General features: G+C 32.6%; 1 long non-coding RNA gene across 1 annotated transcript in view; it reads right to left on the bottom strand.

Annotated features, from left to right (window-relative positions):
- Positions 1-1,240: 1,240 nt before the first annotated feature.
- The window catches only part of LOC144217997 (uncharacterized), a 7,066-nt gene continuing 2,363 nt past the window's right edge, over positions 1,241-5,943 (bottom strand). Inside the window, exons 2-3 of the long non-coding RNA XR_013331017.1 lie at positions 5,699-5,756; positions 1,241-1,595 (exon numbers count right to left, since the gene is read on the bottom strand). This is a non-coding gene — a long non-coding RNA (uncharacterized LOC144217997). The remainder of the gene's footprint in view (positions 1,596-5,698; positions 5,757-5,943) is intronic.

The following is a 5,943-nucleotide window of genomic DNA, read 5'->3' as shown; positions in this document are numbered from 1 at the left end:
GGCTCCCTTCAATGCACTGAAAGCTGTTCTGTCATGTCTTCCCACAGACTCCTAAAACTATCTCTGTTAAAGCACTTTGGACATTGCATTTCCACGGCTGTACTATAAGCTCCTTGAAAGTAGTGTCACATAATCAGTAGTAAAAACATTTGTTAAAAGACTGTGTGAATTTTAAACAATTATAACAAAAATTAATACAAGTTATAATCTTAGATAGTATGGTAATCATATCTACCATGTGAAGAGAAAGAAACTTAATTTTAAATACACCTAAAAGTAGCAGTGGCACAAAGAACCTCAAATAAAAAATCCTGTAAATAAAAATTCATTTCAGAATTCTTTCCTTAAATATAAGTCCATTAAGTAATACTTAACAAAAGAGCAACAAATCCTCAGGTAACATACAGAAGGAATAAATATTTACTTATGTAAAGTATAATTCAAGCAACACTAGAACTCCCCTAGCTTCTATTTTTAATATGTTAACTAACATGTATATTATATATTAAGAATGGTTTATAGGTGAAAATTTGATTATTGTTAAAATCCAAATTGCTCTGAGAGCTTAACAATAAACTGTTTTGAGTTTGTTGGAATGTCTTTCCATGAAGTATATGAAGAATCTATATATGAAGATCCTTATTTTACAGGAAATAATCATAACACTGGTTTATGATACAAGTAAAAGAATGCAACATCAAATTTAATTATGTAGGGAATAATAAGCTTAAAATACTTGGTTATTTCTTTTAGAGTCATCTTCACCCTCAGTAAGCAAAAGAGTAACCCACTAAAAAGACAAGACCAATTGAGATATCAGAAAGAATGTTTCCTAATTTTTATCCATGTTAACTGTTTTCAACATTAAAAATATTGTCTATGCTTTAAGAAAACACTTGTGCGAGGGGCAGTGCCTGAGTTGCCCCGTCTGTTATGCATTCAACTTTTGGTTTTGACTCAGGTCATGATCTCACGATTAGAGTTTGAGGCCCACGTGGGGCTCTGCTCTGACAACAAGGAGTCTGCCCTCTCTCTCTCTTAAATATAAATAAAGCATTTAAAAGATTAAAAACACGTGTGTATACATTGTAAAGGTTTAGTAAGAAAATGAAGCACAAATGTGTTTTATTCAACGTCAGAATATATCAAAGTCAACAATTTAGACTTTAAAATATGTATTTTCCATCCTGTCATAAGGAGTATATTTTCATTTTGAAGTAACTAACACAATGAGAACAAATCAGAATAAGATTTGTGTTTATATCAATCAGGATAAGAGAATCAGAGGAGTTGGAACTCTAACTCAGGTCATATTTGAATAAAGATAAGGAAAAAAACTGGGGAGGAAGAAATAAGCAGTACTGTACTGTGTGGAGAAGATGAAGTCACTGTAGCTTGCTAAACTTAGAGGCTCATCATGTGTGTTCTCTATTTTCCCAGGAGAATATGTGCAAGTGATAACCAGGAGGCAAAGCCCAACTGGGAAGCAGAGATTGTAGTCTAGAGTGGAAGCCACTATGCTGTTTCAGTCTTCCCAGTGACTCTTCCATGAATCTGGAAATTTGGTTCTTTTTTTCCTTATTAAGAGAGCAATTCTGTGGTGAGAAAACAAGATTTTCCCCATTACTCAGATAATATTGCAAAAGTTCTAATTTAATGATTTTTCTTTTAAAGTTTTCAACTTATAGTCAAACATGCAGTTTTCACTAGTACTAATAGCTCCTTACACATTCATTGTGCTAATGCCACTGTAACGCGACCATGCTTCCTACCCTTCCCGGCTTGACTCAGTTGGTAGCATTGTCCTAAGGCTTACTATGAGTACAAAACACCACTTCTGTCATTTTTCAGCAAACATTGTCACTCATTTTTGTCTCATATTGTTTTCCAGTGGGTTTTGATATGATCTGCTCTAATGCTGGGTCTTATCAGTATCTACTACCTACTGAGCAAGCATCATTTAGCATAAGCCTCAGCCAACATGATGCCATCTTGTTCAAACTTTTAGTTCCTTGGGACTGCCCAACATACACTCTTTTTTTTTCCCCACTACAAAACTGGCAGCCCTTTGTAAGCTAATAATTAATAATCAATTAATATTTTACAATAAAGTTGCATTATATTATAGCTTGCCAACTGAAGTAATTTATTTTCATCTCATTAGGAATATCACCTCACCAATTTCCCTGAAAATAGGATCACAGTGTATGAGTCTTTCCTTTCATGTAAAGTTTATGTATGTACACAGATGATGTGACATAGGAAATAATGAAAGGTATAGGAAAGCAGTTACATGTAGCTATACTACATTGTTTAGTTTTTATTTCCATATTCAATGAGCTTGAGATCCTTATAAGAAAGGTGCAATTTAAGCATAAAATATTGTTACTGTATCTGTATTTGCATAACATAAATTATATCTCAAAATTTCACAGACACAAAGTAAGTTTTTACCATTCTCAGCAGCAAAATTAATGTAGCTATTCCAGAGGGGATCTCCTCTGTTATCAAAGCAATTTTCAGCAGAGTCCTGATCCCTTCACTGTTACCAATTATAGAAGCAGAGCAATAGTTGGTGGTGGGTCAGATAGAAAGAACATAACCCAGTTTCTGGGCACCAGAGTGAACCTGACATGGTGACAGGAATTTTTTTTTTTAATTTATAAAGGAAGCAAACTAGACATAAATAGGATTGATGGCAAAAACAAAAAAAAAAGGAACCTCAAAATGTAATCTCTTGTGAACAAAACAGCATTTATTGTTAAAACTATGTATTTTCTTCCAAAATTGTGGGTTGTTATACGTCAATTAGCATTTGAATCTGTATTATTCAAGCAAAATATTAAAATGAAAGACTATATAGTTCTTCACTTTTTGAAGTATATGAAAAAAAGTTTTGTGAAAATCTCATATTTAAATTCATTCATCTTGTACAGTGCTTAGACTAGTTATTTCCTAATCAATGTTAACTTGAATTAATTATATGTCCAAGAGATTATACACAAAATGCCATAAACTTCCAAGACATAGATTTAATATGGCATTTTGTCTTGTTATATACTTGTGCTAAAGTTATTTTCCATTTATTGGATTCTCTCTATACACGAGGTCTCTTCTGTGTATCTGGTACTAACAACACTTTATTTGGTGGTGATTTTAAGTGATATACTCTAATCAAAACAAGGATTGGTTTAGTGAACTGGTGAAGAACAGTCAATGGAGGCAGACTACTTGAAAATGAGTTTCAACCAGACCATTAGGATAAAATGGAACAATTCATCGAAAGCATACCTACCTATTTCAATGCCTAGTATATATTTACCCCTCAACAAATTTTAATAGCTCTTATTTTGCCTCAAGGTGCAGGATCACCTACTAAATATTTGACATTTTACAATTTTCTGATGTTTTAGTAGATGTTTACATTAAGTTGTATATAACTCTTCTTATAGCATCAGTAGCTAATTTGGGGGTTCATCTCATTCCTAAAAAAATCAGAATCCTTAGGACAGAACCTAAATGACATTCCTAATTAGAACACGAGTGCCATCTTGTGGTCACATTTGCAAACTACAGGCTTACTGGTGAACAGAAAAGTAAGTGGTGCCTCATAGTGCAGTCTCTGAAAGAATCTCAGATGAGCAAATAAGGTTTCCTATATGTACACTACTCAACCAATAAAAAGTTTAAACACAAAATTTCAGCTTGCTGTGTATAAAATTTAGTTCTTGGTCCACAGGAAGCATACAGTCTACGTAAAATTCTTAAGTTGGGTTATAAACACGATTTAGAAAAAAGACTGAGTACAGTTATAAATAAGACCATGAAGAGCTGGAATAGAAATAGAAATAAATAGTATTTGATAACAAAATTTATTTTGGAGAAATATTATTCTGATTTAGTGCAAAAATTCAAAGAAAGTTCAAATTAATGCACCTGTAAGTCCAGGAAGAGATGGAAAATGATGAAAATACAACACACATATGAAACTCCCTTAAAATAAGATACAACAAATTAGAACATAAGAAGGCATTTGAGATTTTAATTCCAGATTGAAAAGATTTGCGTGTAAACATATAATATTTGGAACATATCTGGTCATTAACAAATGAATCAGGTTTTGTTTCTTTACAGAAAATAATTATATACGAGAAGATCTTGGTGAGAGAACACTATACAAAATGGAATTTAGACATCTATAAAAGTGAATCTATTAAAATTTATGTACATCCCTACACTAAAGATTATTTAGGAAAAAATGCAAGTGTTTACTTAACAAGTGACTGAATACAATCACACTAAGTAATTTTAAGTTAGTAGGATTTCAACTTTTACTCCTGTTTTGTAAAATCTCAGTTAAAGTGACAGCGTCTTTTGTTCTTTCCTAAGTAAAATCATTTTTGTTATACCAAGATGTCACAGGATGAGCATGAGGATCACTCAGAGGTCAGTCATGACCATAGCTTCCATAAGCAAAAGTTGGCACTCTGAGCACCAAAATCATCAAATTACAGCTCCTCTCTCAGGCCTCTTAATGTTTTTGGTTGCAGATGTTATCAAGACATCCTCAAAGTGGGCTATGTTCTTTAGTGTTGGTTACTGGAACAGCTGTTAAATTAATTAAGTCAGTATATTTTCCAAGTCTGATTAAGATATGTTTATTTCTGCTTTCACAAAACAGCTGTGATGTAAGTACTAAAACTGATGTTCTAAGAAACCCAAAATAAAATTAAAATCATCATATGTTGTCCAGTTCAAGTAAAAGTTTACTTTTGGATCTTCATGTTTTAGTTATATTTATAGGGAATACAAGTGCACATTGACAATGTGATTTTGATTAATTTCTCAGTACTTCCTCTTTCACTATTCTTTTCAATATATAACATAGAGGATTAAAACATCAAAACAGAAAAATGCAAATGCTGAAAGTAGCTGCAATAAGCAAAGCAGGTGATTCAAGAAAGGGCTTTAATTGACTTGAACTGAGTGTTGTCCTGATTCTTTTCATGTTATGGTACAATTTGTTGACAAATTGACAAATACGTAGTACTGGCCTCATAACTATAACCTAGAACCTTCTATGAGTCAGATGAAAGGAAAGGAAAGGAGGCCGTGATTTAAAGAAAAAATCTGTAACACAAATAAGACAAAAGCTTAGAGGCAACTCAATTGCTACAGATGTGCTACATCTGCTCACTTGCCCACTGGGGACCAGGAGATAAAGAGATTAAGACATTTACACAAAGATAGTTAGACAACAAGATCAGATAAGCAACGAGACAGCTTGGTCAAGGTACTATAAGCATAGCATGGAGAAAATGACTCACTAAACCACTTAACCCCCATACAAACAATATTTTTAATTCATTTAATGTTCAAATGATATTTTGTCAGGGTAGACAATGAGCTGGTTTATTTTAAAATGTCACTAACATTCTGAAATAGAGAGAAACAAGCGATCTTTTTAATAATGACCTTTTTAAAGTAAATAGCATTGCGATTTTATAACGGAGCATGAATGCCTATGATTTTTAAAGATAATATAAGAGCAATATTTTAAATTCCCATTTTCACATGAGAATAAAAGAAATGACTAGTTAAGATACGTGTGAAAAGATCTGATAGGTGCTTGGAAAACATGAGTTACCTTGTTTCTTCTTGGCAGACCTGCAGAAAGAAAAATTTTCCTGCTTCTTACCTTACTCACTGATGTTGTTCTCCCTAATTTCAAACATTCACCTGCTTATACCTGAACCCTGTGGATGTAATAAGATACAGAGGTATATGACTGATAGGCCAATTTAACAATATCCAGTACAACAAAAATAGATTCCACAATAGCAAAATTCTAAATTTTTCAGAAAGATGTAGAAGTCAAAAAGACTTATATTGTCTGTGGTATATATAGAGACACTAATATAGAATATATAATACTAATATTGA

This window comes from Crocuta crocuta, unplaced genomic scaffold (assembly GCF_008692635.1).
Source record: "Crocuta crocuta isolate KB4526 unplaced genomic scaffold, BGI_CrCroc_1.0 scaffold300, whole genome shotgun sequence".
NCBI lineage: Eukaryota > Metazoa > Chordata > Mammalia > Carnivora > Hyaenidae > Crocuta > Crocuta crocuta.
This window is presented reverse-complemented; position numbering and strand designations above follow the sequence as displayed.